This window comes from Rosa chinensis, chromosome 7 (assembly GCF_002994745.2).
Source record: "Rosa chinensis cultivar Old Blush chromosome 7, RchiOBHm-V2, whole genome shotgun sequence".
Taxonomy (NCBI): Eukaryota; Viridiplantae; Streptophyta; class Magnoliopsida; order Rosales; family Rosaceae; genus Rosa; species Rosa chinensis.
The window spans coordinates 31,785,669-31,807,284 of NC_037094.1; positions in this window are offsets into that span (position 1 = coordinate 31,785,669).

Sequence of the window (21,616 nt, forward strand, 5' to 3'; positions counted from 1 at the left end):
ACCGTAATTCTCACCTCCGGCGACCTACAGTGACGCCACCATTGCGGATAGAGTCGCCTCCTCCTTGTAGTACTCCGTACTAGTGTGGTTTCCTCCGATTTGCACCGGAAGCGGTGGATCGAAGGCTGACAAACTGGAGACCACAGACTCGATCAGAAATCTCATTTCCTGCGATGGTTTGACTCAAAACCATTGAGGTTTTGTGGAGTTTTCCTTCCTCTTTCCATCCATCATTGCCTTGAAGATTGATTCGACCGAAGGAGCTAGGGATCACGTTTTGAAGTTTAACCCAATCTAACCAGACTTTCGTTGGCAATGTAGACCGGCTTAGGCTGAATTGGCCCTAGCCTAGGTGTGAAAGTTTCTTCTCTCATCTAGATCTCCATTTTCATCAGTTGGATTCCCCTGAAACGGAGTTTAATATGGCGGTGCATGGGGCTCACACCCAACAGCTTGTGGCGGTGCGTCCGGCCATGGTTGGAGTTATTTCTTAATATATTATCATCTACTTGTCGATACGAGCATTTTGATATATGGGTTGTGGCATATTTCAGTCATTTGAAACATGTTAGGTTTATCGTACATTCGGTTCATTTAGTTTTATATCTGTAAGGATCTGACCGTTGGATTGTCTTGTTATTTTGATAAATCGACCCTTAGAGTGTTCTAGAGACATTGGGTAGTCTTGGATGAAGCTTCGTCTTGATTTACATAGTCTTCGGTTCATGGTTCACGTGTGTCCAGTTTAGACGTTTTTGTACCTCACACTACTACATAAATTGAATCAGATAACACCTTTCAGACGATAGTATGCAATTTTCTGTCGTGTGATTGAATATTTTTTTTCAAAGGTCATTTCTGTAAGAGCCGTTGTGTGATAGGGACTTAAAAATTAGTTCAGACGATGTTTAATATAAAAACTGTTGTGTGACGCTCAAAAAAATTGAGCGGCAAGTTTCCCACTGTGTTAGTGGTTCCAGACCCCATATGAAACCCAAAATTTTCTCCAATTTGTATTGATCAGACGATGAGAAATAATAGAAATAATATAACTGTGGTTTGATCAAATATTTGACAAAAGGGAGGGAGATTTCCCACCACCATTTTTCCCCAACTCCCCAAATAAGGAAGTCAAGTTAACACGAGACAAATCCCAAATTTAAAACTCTTGCATTCAGACCACATTATTTTTAATTTCTGTTGTGTGAGTCCTTGTTTGAGTCCTTGTCTAAATTGATAGGGCATGTCCAAATGGGCTTAAACCCTAACACTTAAACAAAAAAATAACAAAACAAAACCAAAACCAAAACCAAATCCTCTCTCGACACAAACCCGACCTCATCACTCCTCTCGACAGCTAGTGAAACCTCCTCTTCACTCACGTCTCATAAAACCAAATCCTAGCTCCTCTTCTCTCATGCCTCACCAAAACCCAAACCAAAATAAAATCCAATTGAAAGCTTGACAGTAGATAGCCCTAAACCCAAAATCTCATCTTTCATTCTCAGAAACAATACCTGTTAACGTTAGTGACCGAGGGGGTCTCTAGTTAGCTTTAGAGAGAGAGAGAGAGAGAGAGAGAGAGAGAGAGAGAGAGAGAGAGAGAGAGAGAGAGAGAGAGAGAGAGAGAGAGAGAGAGAGAGAGAGAGAGAGAGAGAGAGAGAGAGAGAGAGAGAGAGAGAGTGACACAAGATGTATAGTGGTTCGTCTCCCGCCTTAGCGGGAAACTACGTCCACTTGAATGTTACACTAGTGTGTTGAGCCTTGCGGCCCAAGGGGATTACAAAAGATGTAATGTGGTGGTGTTTAAATAGGAGGAGGCATTCCTTTTATAGGTGAAGGAAGCCATCTCCTTTACATTTTCTTAGATGTGGGATGACTAAAATCACTATTCTAGTCTAGAAAGCATGTTTGTGAAGGCAACTTTGCAAGGCCGGAAAGGTGGCTTCCCGACGATGGATTTGCGACTTCCAGATACCGTAGCGTAGCTTGAACATAGGGCTACAAGATGCAAGTAGCGGTTGGGCCTCACTATGGCTTGTGGGTGTCCCAAGGAGGTGTTATTTATGCTTGGTGAGATAGCAAACTAGTGTCACTAGTAGAGGTATCTACAATACCCAACACCCAAATTGTTGCTGATGATGTTCTTTGAGCTTGAAGAATCATTGGCATTGGTTTGAAGAAGCTGCGGTGCGATTAAGGGATTTGGTTCGAGTACTTGGGAAGATAAGGGTTCAGGTTCCTGCCTTGGGTCATTGAAAGGGTCACTCAGGTAATCACATCTCTTTCCACTCAACTCTCAATCTCTGTTCATTTTGAAGTCTTCGGATAGTTGATATTCTACGGATATGGCTAGTGAATGTTGGGTTGAATGTGAATCTGATTATTAGGTAATTGGTTTGCATGATTTTCATGGAAAGGGTGTTTCTTTTTGAATTGGGATTCTGGGTTTTACTCAGTGTTCTAAAACACGGGCGCTGGAAGGTGGCGGGCATTTGGGCAGTTGGGTGGTGCTAGGCGGGTTTGATTATATATAAATATATATATATATATATATATTTTTTTTTTCCATCTCTGTCATTGTTTTGGCTCAGTCTCTCCTTCAGAATCAGTCGTCGTTCTCTCCTTCAATCCAAAACCCAGCAATTCACCACACCACCAGTCGCTCGCGCCTCTCTCTCCCTTAGTCTTGGCTTGGCTTTCTATATCTCTTCAATTAGATTCTCTCTCTCTCTCTCTCTCTCTCTCTCTCTCTCTCTTCTTGTAATCTGGTGATCTGCTATTCAAAGTTTTGTTCTTGTTCTGTGTTTTTTTTTTTTCTTTATTGGGTGTCTGATATGGATCATATGATTGGGTTTCTAAAATCTTTGTTTCTTAATTGTTCTTAGGTACTAAGGAATTGTGAAGGGGTTGTTTGATTTGATTGTGTAGTTTAGTAGATTTTCAATCGACACTTCTCACATGATCCATTGTTTAAGAGTGTGGGCGGTTCTGAGGGAAAACATGGTATAGCCAAGTAATGCTAGCTCTGATTATAGAGTAGAAGGGCGGATTACGAGGGGGAAGGAAAAAATATAGAGGAAACGAGACAAAGAAAGAGGAATTAGAAGAGTGATAATCTGGGTGGGTATTAATGATAGTGCAAGAGTTCAAACAAAGAGCAAGCTGTCTCTTAAGACTACCTTTGAAAAAGGGAAAAATCTGTCGGGGTTGTGGTGTGAGCTGTGAGGTGGGTGGTATGGATGGAAGGAAATAATAGGATATCTGGTGTAGAGTTTGTTTCTGTGGTGTTTTTCAATTTGTTTTTCTTTCTTGTGCTTGTTTCCTTGTTGTTGATGGATCACATTTATATTTGAAAAGTCTTAAGAGCTTGGTACACATTTTGTGGTGTGTTTGTTCCTCCTCCAGTTTTAATATTAATTGTTTGTGGTATTGTGGTACTTGTGCTTTCCAAGCTGCATGATGATAACATGTTTTGTCTGTGTAGCTATTTGAGGCATAGCTGCATTACTTTGAAATTATTTTATTCAAGAGTTAGTGGATAATTTTATTGCTTTATTTTCATTATAACATTTGATTTGAAATTCCCCAATAATGAAATGATACTTCCTTCTATTTTGTTTTAAGAATTCAGCATATAGTGTGAAGCAAGTATAATGTGATTGGCTTTTGAATCCTATATTTTGTGCCCACCATTGTAGGGATTCTTCCCATCCTTTGTGAACAAGCCTTGCACTTTTATCCATAACCCCGTTGTTGATTATTGCATCAGCAATCTTGAATCCATTTAGTTAGGTGTGCGGCTAATGGTAGCCATTTCGTTTCCTTCTTTCATATTTGGTGTTCTGATGTTCACATAATAAAAAGTGTACAAACCATTTGTTTGCTGTTCTCACAGCATACCATAAGGGTGGCAATCCCCTTCTTTCATACTTGGTTTTCTGTTGTTCACATGTAATGTGTTCATACCTGGTATTTTCTGTTCTTACAACATATCATGGTAATCAATGTTTTTTCGATTTCTTTATCTTTGGATCTGATTTTATAGGTAAAAATTTCTTGTTGCGTATAATGGAGAATTTATATATCTATAGAGTAGTGCATTTATACTATTGTATAGATGGAGAAGTTTTAGGGTGCAACTTTTGAAGATCCTAAAATGCTATCAGCTAAGAAACTGTTCGAACACAGCAGATTAGAGGAAGAGAAAAGGGGCAGTTTATCAAATACTGGATAAAAATTATCTTCTTTTTGCCCTTAAGTCAATGTTTTACTTATTTTATTTTTGAAAAATCTCAAGAGCCTCTGGTAAAGTTTGAGTCAATCTGCTTCAAAGTTTAAGTGGCTCTTTGTACATGGTACATAGTACCCTTGTATCACCTTTTTTTTTTTTTTTTTTTTTGAAATAGGGTCAGTACGGCAGCCCTCAAGCCTTGACCATTAATGAAACCTCAGAATACATGGGGGGGACATGATACCTAAACCCCAGATTACAATAAGCATGAAGAGAACAGCTCGAGATCATAACGAGAGTCTCTACAGAAAATATGTATTCTAACGAGCACCAATTAGCGAAGAGTACATCATTGGCTACTCTATTCGCTTTACAAAGGTGGTGACATACCAGAAAGATTTGGTTCACGCGGAGCCATAATTTACTATTTCCTTCTAATATAGAATAAAATTTTAAAGTAGTGCTCTTTTTTTCTTTTCTTTTTTTAATTTTTTTTATAAAGTAGTGTTCTTTTTTTCTTTTTATAGTAGTGCTCTAGATGTAACTTACTGGGAGAATGAATGTATCATGCACATGATGCTAGTCTAGTATTGGATTTTGAAAGTACTATACTATTGGATTCTAAGGCTTAAAACTATTGTCTTTCTGTGCGAAGAAGCTTAAAGATCTAAAATTATTCTCTAAACTTACAGACTGATTGAAATTTAGTTTGTAACTGTAAAGAGCTCAGTAAAAATAATTTATAATATTCTTATGATACTACCGCTCCTGCACCTTTTTTTTTGGGTAATGTTACGTTCTAACTTGAATATCATAACTTTGCAAGACTTAGATCTCTACTCGATTTGTCATGATATTTGCTACTGATGGGTTTATGCAGTAAATGACTATAGAAAATAGCCTAATTTTTTATGTTACTAATATGGATCTAAAATTGTTTGCTTGAAAAACTTTTACAGGGTTGGACGAATTTTTGATGATAATTGCATCTTAGTTACATTATTTTCATATAGAACAAGGTGCATGTGATTTGAATCCAACACTTGCTTTACAATGTATTTTGCTTAACTTTTGTACTAATTTACCTGTTTTGCTACATTTTGGCAGGAAACTATTGGTGATTGCAAGGGTGAGAGAGAAAGGGAGCTCAAAAAGCTGCTGGAAATTTATAATAGCAAAAAAAAGTTAGTCAATTCAAGTCTACAATTGATTCTCTGAACATGGCAGTATGTGTTCGATATAGTTATTTCCTTTCGAATAATAATTTAGTCAATAATTAGTAGTATATGTATGTTGTTGAATGATGTTGTGCTATCTACTTTTTTAGGGTATTCCATCACAGCCAAATGACAAACAATGCTGCTATTTTGTGATGAGATATATGAGGGATATTATCCATGATACAAACTTGTCATTTGCAGATAAGGTAACTGAAAGTTCTCACTTTGAAAATGACAAGTCTGCATGTTTGCCATTAGCTTTCAGAATAGTCTTGTTTAAGTTTATCAAATGGCATGAGTAGTTTAATTCATTGTGACTTTTAAACTGTTATGTGCAGTGAGTTAGGAGAGCCAAACATGTTTATGGTCAAGTGGAAATTGATGAAGTGCGTAATGAGATTGCAAGTTATGTGGTGAAGAACATCCTCAAGCTGTAAAGCATATAGTTACTCATGCCGTAGAAGCTCTGAAGTGAAATAGGGAGGAAATGTGTTTTTATGCTCCGAAGTGACAATTTAAAGTACATTTTTGGACCTATTTTGCTAGTGGAGTAGTATAGATGTGCTCCATCTTTTGGTATTGGAGTATTATAGATGTGCTCCTTATTTTGCATTGTCTAATCCATTTAGGTACAATTATGTGGATTATAACAATATTAGATATAATATATATTGTTAATTACTGTTTATTTGGTGATTTTTGATTTCATTATTAAATGTGAATCATACAATCAGGACAACAAAAAGCAAAAAATGTCGTCTGAGTAGATTTGTTACTCATATCATTGTTGGATATCAATTCAGACAACATGAATGAATCAAAAGCATTGTCCAAAGCGTTACACCACAACTGTGTCTAGTACAGAATGTTCACAACATCCACAAAACACAAAACTGTCGTTTGAATTTAAAACAGATCACTGATGCTATAAAAAAATAGTTGTTTGAATGTAAGTCATACAACAGCTATAGGAAAAAGCGACTTCTTAATTGGAAACATACAACGGATGCTTAAGTTGCCCGACACAACAGTTAATGCTGTCGAGAGCTTGTCACATGCTGTCGACATGGATGCCGAGTCCTTCAGACGACAGTTTTCTAAATGCACCTTCATCAGACGTCACCGAGATAGACGACAACCACCCTCTATATCAGACGACAGTTTTTAACTGTCGTCTGATTCAATTTTTGTAGTAGTGTCAAGTGGTATTGAGATGTGACCTTCATGGGATTAGGTACTTGACTGAGTTATTTTGAGCGGATTGTGGCAATTTGTGTTTATCTCAGTTTGTGTGAAGACGCAGGGGGATTCAGAGGTGAGTAAATCTCATGATGTTCATTTACAAACAAAGTTACCTTAATGTCTTGATATTAGTGGGATTCCTGAGTGAATGACTACGTGTGTGTGTATATATATTTACGTGAAATATATATATACATATATATTTGTGGATTTGATGTGTGATGAAAACAATAATATATTGTGGAAATGATGATTTATATTGTTTTGAAAAGTATTGAGATTTGTGTAACACTTTTGGATCCTACGTGACCTCTTTAAATATTTTGGTCTTTGTAACAAGGATCCCAGACAGTGACCAAGAGTGGGAAATCATTCATTTAGATTTGTGTAACAATTTTGGTTATTGCGCGACTTCTTTAAATGTTTTGGTTTCAAAGGTCGGAGGGCCTGAGGATCGGGGGTCACAGCTTGTGACCAAAGGCAAGTTAATCGGGATACCATGCCTTTGACTGGGCATATGGTTACAATTAAGTTATAGTTCTAGTCTATTTGCCGAGATATCTCATGGGGGTAACGGTGCAAGGTTACTTTCAACTCATGAGTATGTGTTTTGAAAGGAAGCAAGCTGTAAGTTATTTTCCTTTGTTGAGTTTTTAAAAGGAACCAAGGTGTGAGTTGTTTTCATTTGTTGAGTTTTTAAAAGAAATCAAGGTATGAGTTGTTTTCCTTTGCTAAGTTTTGAAAGGAATCAAGTTGTGAATTGTTTTCCTTTGTTAAGTTTTTGAAGGAGTCAAGGTGTGAGTTGTTTTCTTTGGATGATGAGTTTTGAAAGTTATTAAGGTGTGAGTTGTTCTTCTTGAGTTGAAAGGGTGGTTTATGTTTTTAGCGTTGGTTGTTTGTTATGCTTTTAATATAGTCTCCTAAACTAAACTTTAAGCAGAGATTACTATGATCATTTTGGTGTAATTTTAATGTAGTCTATTGAATTAAACTTCACGCAGGGATTTCTATGATTGTTTTGGTATGATTTCAATGTGGTCTCTTGAGCTAACTATATGCAAGGATGAATATGATTTTGGATTGTGTGATTTTAGATGATCTCCTAAACTAATTTTCTATGTAGGGGATTTCTGATTTTACTTAGCGTAAATTTTGAGTTAGTGATAGGAGCATAAAAATGCGACAATTATAATGTGTAATCCTTTACACTTTTCTTAGCTAGCTATTTCCTTTAAAAAGTCAGTTTTAACTTTATTATCTTTTTAGGTACTTCGTGAAGCAATTAAAGAGAAAAAGGAGCTTAAATGGAGCAAATAAGCCATAAATCATGAATTACTGATGCAAAAGACTCAAATTGATCATTCATATGGCCAGAAATAACAAGACAAGTCAACGGAAAATGTTGTGCAATAAAGTTGCTGCAAAACAGAAAACTGCTGTTTCAAAATTAGCTTTTCAGGAACAGTTTTGGAGAGTGTTTCTTGCATTCTTCAAAGCGCACTTCTATATAAAATTCCAGTATTACTTCAATATATGATGTTTTACTACTACTAGAGCCAAAGAACTGGTCTGAATCATCAACGAGGCAGTAGGAAACAAGGTGCAAATTAAGCTTCTCGATAAGGCAGAAATTCTCAGCTTTTCACGAAACATTTTGAGAGATCTTTTCCAGCAACTTATTGGAGTTTTTCTCAAAGGATATTGATCATTCTAGAAGACATGGTGCCATATAGCGTAGAGAAGTCGAGAACCATTCAGAAACACGGCAATATCAAGTCAATCCTTGTCCAAGAAGGAAGCTTCAGAGACAGAAAATGAATCCTAGTCAAAACAGGGCAGATTGGCCGGGGTTCTTCTTTGGACGGATTTCTTATGCGTTTTTGGAAGATCTATGATGTTGCAACTATCAAGGAGAGTCCTAGAAAATTTCTACAAGATTATGGCTAGATTACAAAGGCTTGAAAGTAATTAAATTGTGCACCAATCAAAAGAAACCTCAAGCAACTAAGGAAGGTTTGCAAAGCATAACTGGAGAAGGAAACTAGGGCTATGTATCTCCTATATAAAGAGCATATGCAACACATTCAAAACCACCACACCCTTCACCTTCTCTTCTATCTCTCTTTCTTGTTCATCCACCACCATCTGTTTCTTTTTCTCTATTTTTTATTTTTATTTTTTTTTAAATAATGTATAACTCAGTTTCTTAGTTAGGAGCAAGGTCTGAAGCCCCTAGACATGTTTTTGACATTGTTTTGATTCCTAGTTTCGTGACTACTTTGTTGTGAAAAACGTTTATTTGGTTTTGGTTTATGGATATTTCTTACTTGTTTATGTTCATGAACGCGTGCATAGAACATTATGAACTTGTATGTGGGGCTAGAAATAGGTGTTTTAATTTCCTAAATGGTTAATAATTCTTATTTCAATGGTAGTAAAACCTATAGGACAATAGGTGAAGCCAAATAAAATGGATTGCAAGCTAGGTAGGCGTTCCACATTAGTTTTGCATACTTGTTTCGATCAAACTTCCTCATGTGCTTAATGCTTAGGATAATTCAATGAAAGGATAGCGTCTATTCTAAAGGCTAAGTAATGGTGCGTCATTTTGCTCTAGTACTTAAGGGAAGTAATAAGAACTTATGTAGTGCATTTCACGGTTTGTTTTTGATTGGAACCGTTTTCATAAAGTCGTAATTGAAACTAGGATAATAAACTTGTCTTGAGCATGTTTTGGTGATGGATTTCCTAGTCTCTAACATTTATTCATATCATGTAAATTCCGCATTGTTTATATGTTTTACTTTAATTTTTGCATTACAAAACCTAAAACCCCCTTTTTATGATTTCATGTTCATATATTCTTTCATTATTTTCGTACATACTTATATTCATAATTTGATTCTTTATTTGTTACATAATTACTTGGGTACCCTCAATCCCCATCTTGAATAATCCGTACTTATTCTATACTAACGGCTACATTATTGCAGGGCGAAGTTGAGCGCTTAATTTAGGCGTATCAGTGAGGTTGTGGTTTGAGATTTATATTTCTTCGTAAGATTGTGGTGAGTCGTGAAATGATTTATAGTGTCACAATGATGACAAATGCTTCGTGTCGAGAGGAAAGCAGTGTGGTTTCGTGGTTTTGTCATTGAGACTAAAATGATTTGAAAACGTCATTGAGGTGACAATTACCTTTTGTTTGAGACAAATGAAGTTTGATTTTGTAATTCGCCTTTGCGCGTTAAAATGATTTCAAACATTACTTGTGGTGGTTTCATTTGACTGCGATTTTGTGAAATCTAATGCTTAGTTGAGAGTTAGAGCATGTCGGTTTTAGTCACGAGTTGACTTACTTATGCATGCTATTGATGGTTGTTGCTATGATATATGCTTATTGATTGTTTAGGTTGAGGTGACTTACACATGCATTTCTGTTTTGGTTGTTTCAATCTACTCACACAAGGTTCAAAACCTTATCAGGTTTGTTGTTGCAACCTGGTGCATTATTCAATGGTGTAGGGGTTTATCCTGCAGGTTAGGGTGAACGTGGTTGAAGCAGAGAGCTTCCTTGCTATTGCATTGGTAGGTTTAGTAACCTTATTGTATTATACACTTGTTATTTTCCACTATGTAATGAGCGTAGTGTGTGAATTTACTTATTGAATTGTTATTTATGTTTAATTTGTAAACTTGGTATGATGTGATATGTAACTCTAAAAAACAAGTCTGTATTATCATGCCTAGAGCATTTGTGATTGTTTAAATTGCATTATTAAATGTGATTGAATATCGGGGCGTGACAAAGAAGAAGAGATAAAAAGAAAAAAGAAAAAAAAAGAGAAAATAAATAAATAAATAAAAAATGAGGGTATAATAGACATTTTTACCCGAAATGATTGCCACATTAGCGACTTAATGGAGCTTGTAGATGGAGAGTTTGAAATGGACCTATTGGTCCAAAATTGAGAGTATAAGGGTTAAACATGCAAAATTAGAAGGATAGGGATTGAATTATTTTTTCAGCAAAAGTTCAGAGACTAAACAGTGTTTAGTCCTAAATATTTCGTTGTCACCTTAAGTCAAGAGATTCTAGATACCAAATACCTAGTGTTGCTCTGCTAGGGTTGTAGACCGTTGACCTTAAGTTTTGCGTATCTTGCATCTGCTCCATTCTGATGGAAATTTGACTAAGCTTTGGCTTAGGTCTTCTTCTTCTCTCTGTCTTCACTGGTGGAGGGGAAGGGTTTTGTCTGAGGAGGTCAAAGGGTTTTGAGGATGGATCTTGTCATGGAATTGGCAGACCTATGATGTGGAGACCAACATGGGGCAACACGGGTTGTGCTTATGTCGATGGTGTGGATGACGGTGGTCATTCCTTGCTTGACGGAGAATTAATGTAGGTGAAGACACTGGGGGCTGGTGGCGGCTAAGTGGTGCTTCAATTTTGTTGTGGTTGTTGTTAAAGGCTGGTGGTGACTCCGCTCAGATTTTAGGCTTTTATGGTGCTTTGGCAAGCTTACTTTATGGCGTCCGGGTGCCAAAGAATGTGTGGTTGCCTGATTTTAGCATTTGTTTTTAATAATATCTCAATGACAAATGAGCTTGTGTTGCTGGGTTGCAAGAATGATGACACATGATTATTGCTGATGCTAGCGGTAGTAGGTGTATGGATACGCTGTAAAGGTTGTGTGCAGCATATCGACCTTTTTATTACTTCATTTGATTACGCTCCCTTTTCATTTGATTACTTAAATACTACTTGCTTTGCAGTTTTGGAGGCAAATGTAGTAATTAAGTTTGCATAATCAAGTTTTACAACCACTTTTTTCTCAATTGATAACATAGCCAATCCATTTAATCTTTCTTGTGACATAGTAGATCGAAGATAAGTCTTGATCAACTTCAACTTGGAGAAGCTTCTTTCTGCAGATGCAACTGTAACTGATATAGTCAACAAGATTCTATAAGCATTCCGAAAACAACCATCCATCTTCTTCAAATAATTCAGCACATCAATTGCTCTTTGTGTTTCTCTTGGTAAAGAGCACTTCAAGCATTTGCCAAGTCAACTAAAGCATCTCTTATTTGTGAAGTCTGCTCTTTTATAGTTTTGACACTTTTGACATGACTTTCCCAGTGTGTTTGTGATAATGGCTTAACTATCAAACCTTCCCTATGATCTTTGAAAATCTTCCAACGCTTGGTAGAAGAAGAGAACAATGTATATATGCATTGTATCACTAAAAAAAATGACATAGCTTTAGGATAACAATTTGCCATATCCCATAATGCTAGATTAGACTATGACAACCACATGGAGTATAAAAAGCTCTAGGATTTATTTCAAGTAATCTTCTCTGTACACCTTTGTGTCTTCCTCTCATATTAGATCGATTGTCATACCCTTGACCTCTTATAACATCAATATCAAGTTCAAGATTGCTTAACACATTTTTAAGCTCGGTAAAAAGTCCAAGCCCTGATGTGTCATCTACCTTCAAAAATTGTATCCATTATTCTTCAACCTCTGCAGAGTTTGCTGAATCTTTCACACATCTTATCACAAGGGACATTTTCTCCTCATGACTCACATCTGGAGTACAATCTAGTACGACTGAAATATATTTTGCTTGTTTAACTTTTGTAACAATTGAACTTCTCACATGATTTGCCAACATCTGTATCAATTCATTTTGAATTTTGGGACCAAGATATGTATAATGGATCTGACGTGCTTGACTACGCCGAATGTGCTCTTCCATTATTGGCAGGTTGAACCACTTCTTCATTCTCATTCATAGATTGATCATGTTGTTCATTGGCATGATCATTCTGATTCTCTTCCCTCTTAAATTTTTTATTGCTAGTAAAGTACTTATCAATATCTCCAGCTTGACTTGGAATTAATGCTTCTTCCCTCTGTTTCTTCTTTCTTTTTTGAGCTCCATATATATATATATATATATATATATATATATTTAGGAGGCATGATAACAAAGTCGAATGCAACCCCAGACACAAGACTAGAAACTGATTATTGAGAATAGTGAATTCCTCTTATGTAATTCTCTCTCTATACAGGATTATATGATCACCAAAATACTTATTATAGAAATAGGATTACCGAGCCTTAATGTTTTAGTAAATCCTATTTCTAATAAATATTCTAGTAATTCTATTTACATTATGTATCCCATTTATACAATAAATCTCTTATATAGGCTGTTAGGCTTCTCCCCGTTTTTTTTTTTTTTGAATTAAAACTTTTCTTCTTCTTTTTTTTATACAACTTTTGTGTACTAATTAATGGGGTATGCACCTTCTTTGGTCACTCAATTTTCAAATATATCACTTTGATCACTCAACTACTACTCTGTCAATCACTTTAGTCACCCAATGGGCATTTTATCTCACTTTAATCACTTCTCCAAATCATTCTAATACAGATTTCTCAATTTTTCATAATTGGTTGGACGAAAATATCATTAATATTGTAGCAAATAATTTTTTTTAATGAAAAAAATTAATGAAGTGACTAATTAAAGTGAATAACAAAGTTAAAGTTGAGTGATCAAAGTGATATATTTAAAAGATGAGTGACCAAAATGTCGAATAGGTAAAAGTTGAGTGAACATTTGTGATATTCTCCCTATTATATATGTCAAACATTATATATAAATCTGTCTAACTTTCTGTGGGCCCCCTTAAACTTCTGTTTCTTTCCTTTAATTGGGGAAATGATTGCTCCCAATTAATATGTTCACACACTGACACACACAACTGCTCTTGTCCTTGGATCACAAACACATACGGCACTTAGACATATTAAAAAGCTATAAAAATTTTTTTGGGCCTCTTGGATTTCTGGGCTTAAGTCAGCCGACTCATGGGCCTCATGCTACGTCTTGCGTTGTGAATTACTTAGTTAATGACTCTTTGACCACCCTATTAGGGTGGGTCATCATATATAATTTTGCTGATCAATAAATGAGTTGACAATATTCACAAAGAAAAAAGAAAAAAACAGAGATTGTAGATACCAAGTTCGTAGCTAGCAATTAGTCAAGACTACGTGTACTAGAATAACTATAACAATCATAATGTGTCTTACATGCTAGGGTTAAGGATACATAGAAAGTTGATTCTCTTGCATCAACAACGGTATTAGGCCTCGTCACCAGGTGGCAATGTAGCAGGACGGGATTGAGTTTTGCTCTTAAAGTCTTATGGGATCGAAGCAGTTGCTTAAATCTGAGTTTTCTTACAATTATTTGGTACTTCCTTCTGATGGAAACTATTGGGGTATAAGTGACTAAGTTGATTTGTGTTGGTCTAAGCATGAGGCTGGTTTTCCAATTGTGGTTATGCTTACAAGCACCGCAAATCTCAATAACACCATAGTGGTTATTGAAACTTTAGAGATGACAACTTTAGAGAGGAAACCAAAGAGTGGCATCTTTTTTTGTTATCTTTTCATGGTTTTATTTTTTGATCTTTGGTGACGTCAAATAAGTCCCTACTATATGAGGCGGAAGTTCCACATATAGCTTTGAAGTCAAGCATTTTCAACAATGAGGCTTAGAAACCAATACGATCTCTATGGAATTATTTCCATGAATTATGTGCTCTATTTTCTATTCATTCATGTTATCAATGTGATGGTGAACTAATCTTACAAGTGATCTAGCTATTGTTGGGACATGGTGTGAAAAATACTTAAGTGGTTCTTCTTGATGTTGGTTATGAGGTTAGATCGTGATACTCAAGATTGGTTAATTTTCAGTAGCCTAGAGAAAGGAGCAATCACTATGGTTAGATTTGGGGTCTTATTGATTCATGATTTTTGTAACCCCTAGCTACTTATATATGTGGGATATGAGTTATTTCTCTTCTGTGTTTGAAACAGATGAGAAATTATGTTGTCATTCCCTTGATATAATATTTTGGATTAATGAATGCCGTATTTTCTGTTTTTCAAAAAGAAAAACTATAACAAAATATCCCTGGGGCAGTCTCTATGCCTTTTGGCCTCGTGGTTCGCTGAAAGAAAAGGAAAGGAAATCAGTTCCTTGCTCTTTCCACGGGCATGGGAAATTGTAATTCCCCTCAATTTTCTTGTCCAGTGTTTGGAAAGACCAGGAATATGGTCATATATTTTCATAATAAATGCAGGAAACTGGAAGGGAAAGTGAATCCTAAGGTGGGTGGGGGGAACCATTTTCCCTCTTGTTCTCCTTTTCTTTGGGAATCATTTTCCTTTCCTTTGCCATCCCAAACACAGAAAATGAATAACTTTCCTTTTCCAAGGCCCTGATTCAACGAACCAAACATGGCCTTTTAGTAGTGGTTACCCACACTAACTTCATCTTCCTGGTGTGTCAGTGTGAGGTCCTATTAATTTAATGGTGCACCTTTTGTTTTCTTTTAGATTTGATTACTTGAGGTTATAGTATGTGTAAAGTGTGCTTTTAGGTAGGAGTTATCTACCAAATACCATGTCCTTTCTCACCCTACTCCTCCACAATTTTCTATAATATTACGGTTGGGCCCTCGATTCGTTGAATTTAGAAGTCCCACTTATAGTTAAAAATAGAGAAAAAGAATGATACTTATGTTTAAGGAAAACTGAAATTGAGAGAGAATTGAGTCATACTTTTATTGATAATAGAGAATAATCGTACAATTAATCGGATATCTATGAATATCCCTGAGAATAACTCTAATTCAAAACCGTATTACAACTAGGTTAAGTAACCTAGAGTTTGGGCCAGAAACATATTCTGGATTTACTTGAACACTCCCCTTTGTGTCGCCCAAACTTGGTGCTCCTCTCGTTGCCTCATTAAAAACCTTGCTAAGTAACAAAAACTCAGTGGGACAAAAATAACCTCGGTCGAAGGGGAAAAAGAGCACAACACACCCTTCACGTTGCGAGACCTTACATGTAGACATCTCCCCCTGATAACTACGGTCATGGGAGTTTAGATAACTTCCGCAAACGATGCTACCAACATGTTTCTCAAAAGTGGAATTTAGGCAATGACTTAGTGAGCAAGTCTGCCACATTGTCCTCAGATCGAACTTAATTCACTTTGATCTTGAGGAGAGTTTGTTGTTGATGATTATCCTTGGTGTTGTTGCTTTTGACGTATCCTTGCTTCATTTAATTTGTTCGAAACAAGCAGCATTATCCTAAATGCTAGTAGGCTTAACTGTGATAGACTTCAAACCACAATTGTTCGAACATGCATAATTATGGATCCAATCCATATACATTTACGAACCACTTCGTGAAGAGCAATGATCTCTGCATGGTTTGAAGATATAGCGACTAGGGTCTGTACTGTAGACCTCCAAGATATCATGGTCTTTACCCATGGTGAACACTTAACCAGTTTGGGAATGACCTTTGTGTGGGTTAGAGAGATACCTAACATCAGCAAAACCTTCCAAAATACTTATGTCATTTTGGGATGGGAAGAGAGGACGTGGGCTAGTGTTGGCGGCATTCCTAGTATGTGATGGGTTTGAATCCATCATCTCTCTGTAGGGATAGAACAAGCTTATATCAATCGTACACTCAAGTATCGAAATATATCTTTTACACCAATCCAATGGTGTCGCGTTGGCGTAAAGCTATATCTAGCTAACAAGTTTACAACATATGAGATGTCCGGTCTTGCGCATTGAGCTAAGTACAATAATGCGCCTATTGTACTTAAGCATGACAATTTTGCCTTTATCACGTCTTCGCCATCATCCTTTGGACGAAGAGGATCCTTTTTAGGACCAAGACTACGAACGATCATAAGGGTGCTTGAAGGCTTGACCTTGTCAAAATGCCTAAGCATCTATCAACATGATGCTCAAGTTCCAACATGATATAAACGTGTTCTCCCAAAATTCTTCATCTCAAACTCGGATTTCAAGTGTTCAGCGGTTTCCCTTAACTCTTTAAGGGCTTCAAATGAAGATCATGTCCAACATGAACCGTGATAGAATCTGAAACTTGTTATGGAAACACGCAGGCATATCCCTTCCTAATCAAGTAGTCACTTTAGTGAGCGTTTCAACCTTATTGCAAACGCGCTACGTGGTCTAGAGCCACTTGACTTGGGTAAATGAAGTCCACCATGAATCTTCATGTATATTCCGTATCTAGATCCCCATAGAGATATAAAGTGATCACATTTGTAAGCTGCATGATCAGTTATTCGGAAACTACCAAACTAACAGGGTAGTAGAGTGCAGTGACATCCATTATATGAGAATATGTCTCATCGGAGTCGATTCCAGGGCGTTTTGTGAGAAGCCTTACTCTATAAGGCGAGATTACCATCTCTTTTTCTCACCACGCTTTCTAATGAAGACCCATTAGTCAACAGGTTTTATGTTAGGAGGTGTTTGCATCATTGGCTCAAAAACCTTCCTCTTCATTAGACAATTCAACTTAACCTGGATCACATCTTTCTATTTTGGCCAAATTTCTCTACGTTGGCATTCATTCATCAATGGAGCATGGTTCGATATCATCAGACTCAACAAACTCATGCATAACGAAATGCGCGATTACATCATCAATCATGATGGAGTTTCTATCCCACGTCTCATGTACACTAGTGTAATTTTCATAGAGCTCTATATTCTCAAGAATAGGTTCTGACGTTGTAGCGTCCCCCAAGATAACCATAATCTGGAAGATTCTCATGAGACGGAGTTTGAGTCTTGATGATGAAAGGATTGGAATGTGCCAAAGTATCCTTTGAACCCACGGGCCTTCCACACATCCTAGCTGGGGCCATGGCCTGTAACGCCAGAATGTCCACTCTCTATGGTGTTGGCGCCATGCCTACCTCTGTGTAGGGTGGCGCTACGTCCTCTCGTAGGGACGTTCTTCCTTGCTGGCATATTTGCAGCTGATATGTGTGATCTCGTCACTTTAGTGGGGATCGAGATGAAACATAGTGGGGACAGGCCATGACAATTCTTGTCATTCCTACTGAACATTCGTGTTCTTATCTCCCCCTAACGACTTGAAGACTGTCTCATCAAAGTGACAACCCACAAATCTAGCGGTAAGGACATCGCCTTGCAAGGGCATTAAGTGGTGGACGATATGACGATATCCAACGTAGTTGCCCATTCATCTGTAAGGACCCATCATAGTGCCTTGTGGTGGCGCAATTGGCACATAAATGGCTTACTCAAATGTGCGTAAGTACGAAATACTTGTAACCAGTCACTAGCTGTAACGAAGAGATAGATTGAGTGGCGGTGGGTCATAGATTAATTAGCATAGCTGCATGCGATATTGCGTCACCCCAAAAGGACATAAGGAGATTGTTGCGCATTACCAATATCCGGGCTACCATCATAGTCATTTCTACTATACCATTTGGGTGTGTACATGAGGATATGATGTCCAACATCAGTCCCTAATGCAATAACTATCAAAAGTCTTCGATGTAAACTCTCTAGCATTATCAAGTCCAATTAACTGAATAGAATGATCCGGGGAGTGAACCCGTTGTCATATGATATGTGCTAGGAGTGTAGTATACGCAGCATTTAGAGGTGGACAATGCCAAAACACGTGACCAGCGTGTTTGCATGTCAACCAACATCATGAGATATTTAAACGTCTGCAAGTTGGTTAAATCAGTCCACAGAATTCCCACGGACTCTATGTAAGAACAGAATGAGTATTTTCATATCCTTTGCATAGGATGGTCTCAGTCCTAATTTCCCTAAGGAACGGGCTTTGTAAAACGAGAGAAAGGCTTTAGAAGCAACCAATAAGGATTTTGGTTGGGCCTGAGCGTCTGAAATGTTATTTGAAGCAAAGTTGATGATTTCAGCATCACCTAGGGTGCCATCACCATGATGGATGCCATCCATGGCATCATGGATAGGGAATGTGCCAGCCCTAGGCTAGTGGTAGACGGTGGCAGCGCCAAAGGCAGTGACGGCGATCACACTTAGTCTAGGAATCAACTTTTTATTCATGCTTTGTTTCGCTTGAGAGAATTGATGTCCATGTGAAGTCTTTAGTAGACGGACCATCATATCATGACTAGGATGACCTATCTTGTCATGACAAAGCCAATATGTGTCTAAATCCAAGAGATCTTCTCTCATAACTTTATTGCATTTAATAGCTCAAATAGTGACATAAAGTCCACTGGATAGACACGTAAACTTCTCTAAGATGTACCTTTGTTCGCAATCATTAGAGGTATTGCTAAGGAACTCATTTTTGTTCTCTACATGCGTTTTCGCACGGAATTTGTTAATGTAAGTGACCAAGGGGTCTAATTAACGTTAAAGAGAGAAATGTTAGTGTTAGCTTGACATAAGAAGTATAGTGGTTCGCCTCCCGCCTTAGTTGGAGACTACGTCCACTTGAAAGCTTAACTAGTGTGTTTGAGCCTTTCGGTCCAAGGGGATTACAAGAGATGTAATGGGATGGATGTTTAAGTGGGAGGAAGGGTCCCTTTTATAGGTAAGAGAACCCCTCTCACTTACATTTTCTTCAATGTGAGATGCAAAACCACTATTCTAGTCTAGAAAGCCATATTATGAGGGTAACTTGGCAAGGCCGGGAAGGTTGCTTCCCGGCGAGGTCTTGGCCTCTTCCGACTACCACGGGGTAGGTTGTATGTTGGCCTACGGTATGCATGGCGCAGTTGGCCCCACCATAGCTTGTGGGCCCCCCTAAGAGGGTGTTACTTATGCTTGGTGAGATAGCAAACTAGCTTGCTAGTAGAGTTATCTACAAGTCCCCGAAGTCCCCAAGTAAGAGGAGCTTCTTGGTTAGGGAGTTATAAACATGAAGTCATCAAGCATAAGTGACGTCCAGACAGTGCCTAGCCCCTACAAGTCCCCGAACTCCATAAGTAAGAAGGGACTCGTTAACCTGCACAACAAAGATAAAAGCACGCATATGTAGAATGTTTGTTGTATTTGGGCAATGTATGTGAGTTACTCCGATATGCATTGGCATATACAAATGTACGAGGTGCCTGATACATGTTGATGTATACATGTGAATGTCGTCGAGTATGATCGTTTATGACGTATAGGCTCCAAAATGCATATGGTTGTTTGAGCATACCAAGAATGAGTATACGGGTTGCATATGATGCGCATGGTGCTCGCAAGAGAACGAACGAGGTTGAGTTGACGAGGTTACGCTTGGTGTAAGTTGCATGAGTGCAAAGAAGGCAAGTGTTAGTAGTTCATGAACGATGAATATGCGGACACTTGTGTTTGTTTGGTTTTCGCTCGTATTAATGGAACGCGAAAAGAATTTTATTTGTTGCAAGTGACAAATGGTAGAAGAATTTAATATTCCATTAATGTGTATTATGTTGGGAAGTCGTGAGTGTGAAACTCGGGATTGCCTGGAAGGTAAAAGTGTGAAAGCTCAAGGGTGCCGAGGAGGCGTGAGCGTGAAAGCTCGGGATTGCCTGGAAGGCATGAGTGTCAAGCTCGAGGATGCCGGGAAGGCAAGAGCGTGAGAGGTCGGGGATGCCGGGAGGCATTAACATGTAGCTCGAAGGTGATGCCTTGAGGCATGAGCGTAACCGTTGCTAACTATGCTGGGCTGTGTGTGCAAGTCCCCGAAGTCCCCAGTCAAGGAAGGCTTTCTTTCAGGGTTGATACCAAAGCGTGGCTTTGTGCCATATTGCGAGAATAACTAGTGCAAGTGCGTTGTCCATCTAGAATTTGTCAGAGCGAATGCTTATGCCATTTCGGGTGGGCCCCTGTTAAGCCCTCCAAGGAGTCCCCCATTCCTGGCTATAGACTTCCGTATGGTCGGAAAATTGTTTGATGAGGGGAACTGCGTATAAGCAGTGGGTGTTAGGTAGCGAACCTAATCTTTGATACAAAAGCATCGGGGGTTAACTGCCGGATCAATGGCTGCCGTGGGCTACGTTTATCAATCCCTTTACTCTTTCCTGGAGGAGAAAAAGCTTGACTGCAATGCCGCCTAGCGTTATTGTCATTATGAGGCGTTGCCTTACCGCTTGGCGGTTGGTTGTGGACCATAGACTCGTGGAGTCTTAGACTAGTTTAGGTCTCTTTCCCAAGGGGAGAATTTGACAAAGTATGGTGCCTGGAGGCTAGACCATATCTTTACATTAGAGTATATGTAAAGTTTGTAATTGTATGAACAATGACAAATAAGTATAGCAAGTAATAATATATGGATCTTATGGCCATGTGACATGCATATCGGATAATTGCAAGTGTAATGGGTGTCCATATAAAATTTTGGGAGTAGCTTTCGATGAAAGCTATGAAGCATTGTGAACCTAGAGCTTAGGTAAAGCATGTTGGATATGTTTGAGCGAGTTAGGTTGTGTTCGAGCAAGTTGGGTGTAGTTGAGCGGATAGGCGCTATACGAGCATGCGGGGTGTGGCCCAAGCAAGTCGTGGCCATGCTTGATACCCAAGCAAGTCGTAACCCAAGTAAGTTGTTATCCAAGCATGTTTAATTATGTCATAAGAGTCACACGCTTTTAGATGTGGCATAGTTTGTTTAAGTGAATGTCACATTAAATTGATTTAAGCATGGCATGTGTATAGCATATACTAGTAGTAAAGTTGCTAATAATTTTTTTGCGTTGTTGTAAACATGCTAAGGATCGTTGAGATATAAAGCATGGCATTGGCATGGCAATATTATGTACGTGTAGTAGGTGTGCTACTAAAACATATAACATGTGCTAAAAGCATGCTTTAGAAGTCATTAAAAGCATGTTAAGGCATGGTAATAGCTCTAATTGCAAGAGCGTGTGTTGAGATATAGTTACTTATCTTATGCCGATTTGGAGTGAGTTGGGGTTTGAAATTGATGTAAGTACCCAAATCATGTTGGAGTTGTCCAAGCATGATGCTCAATTGCTCC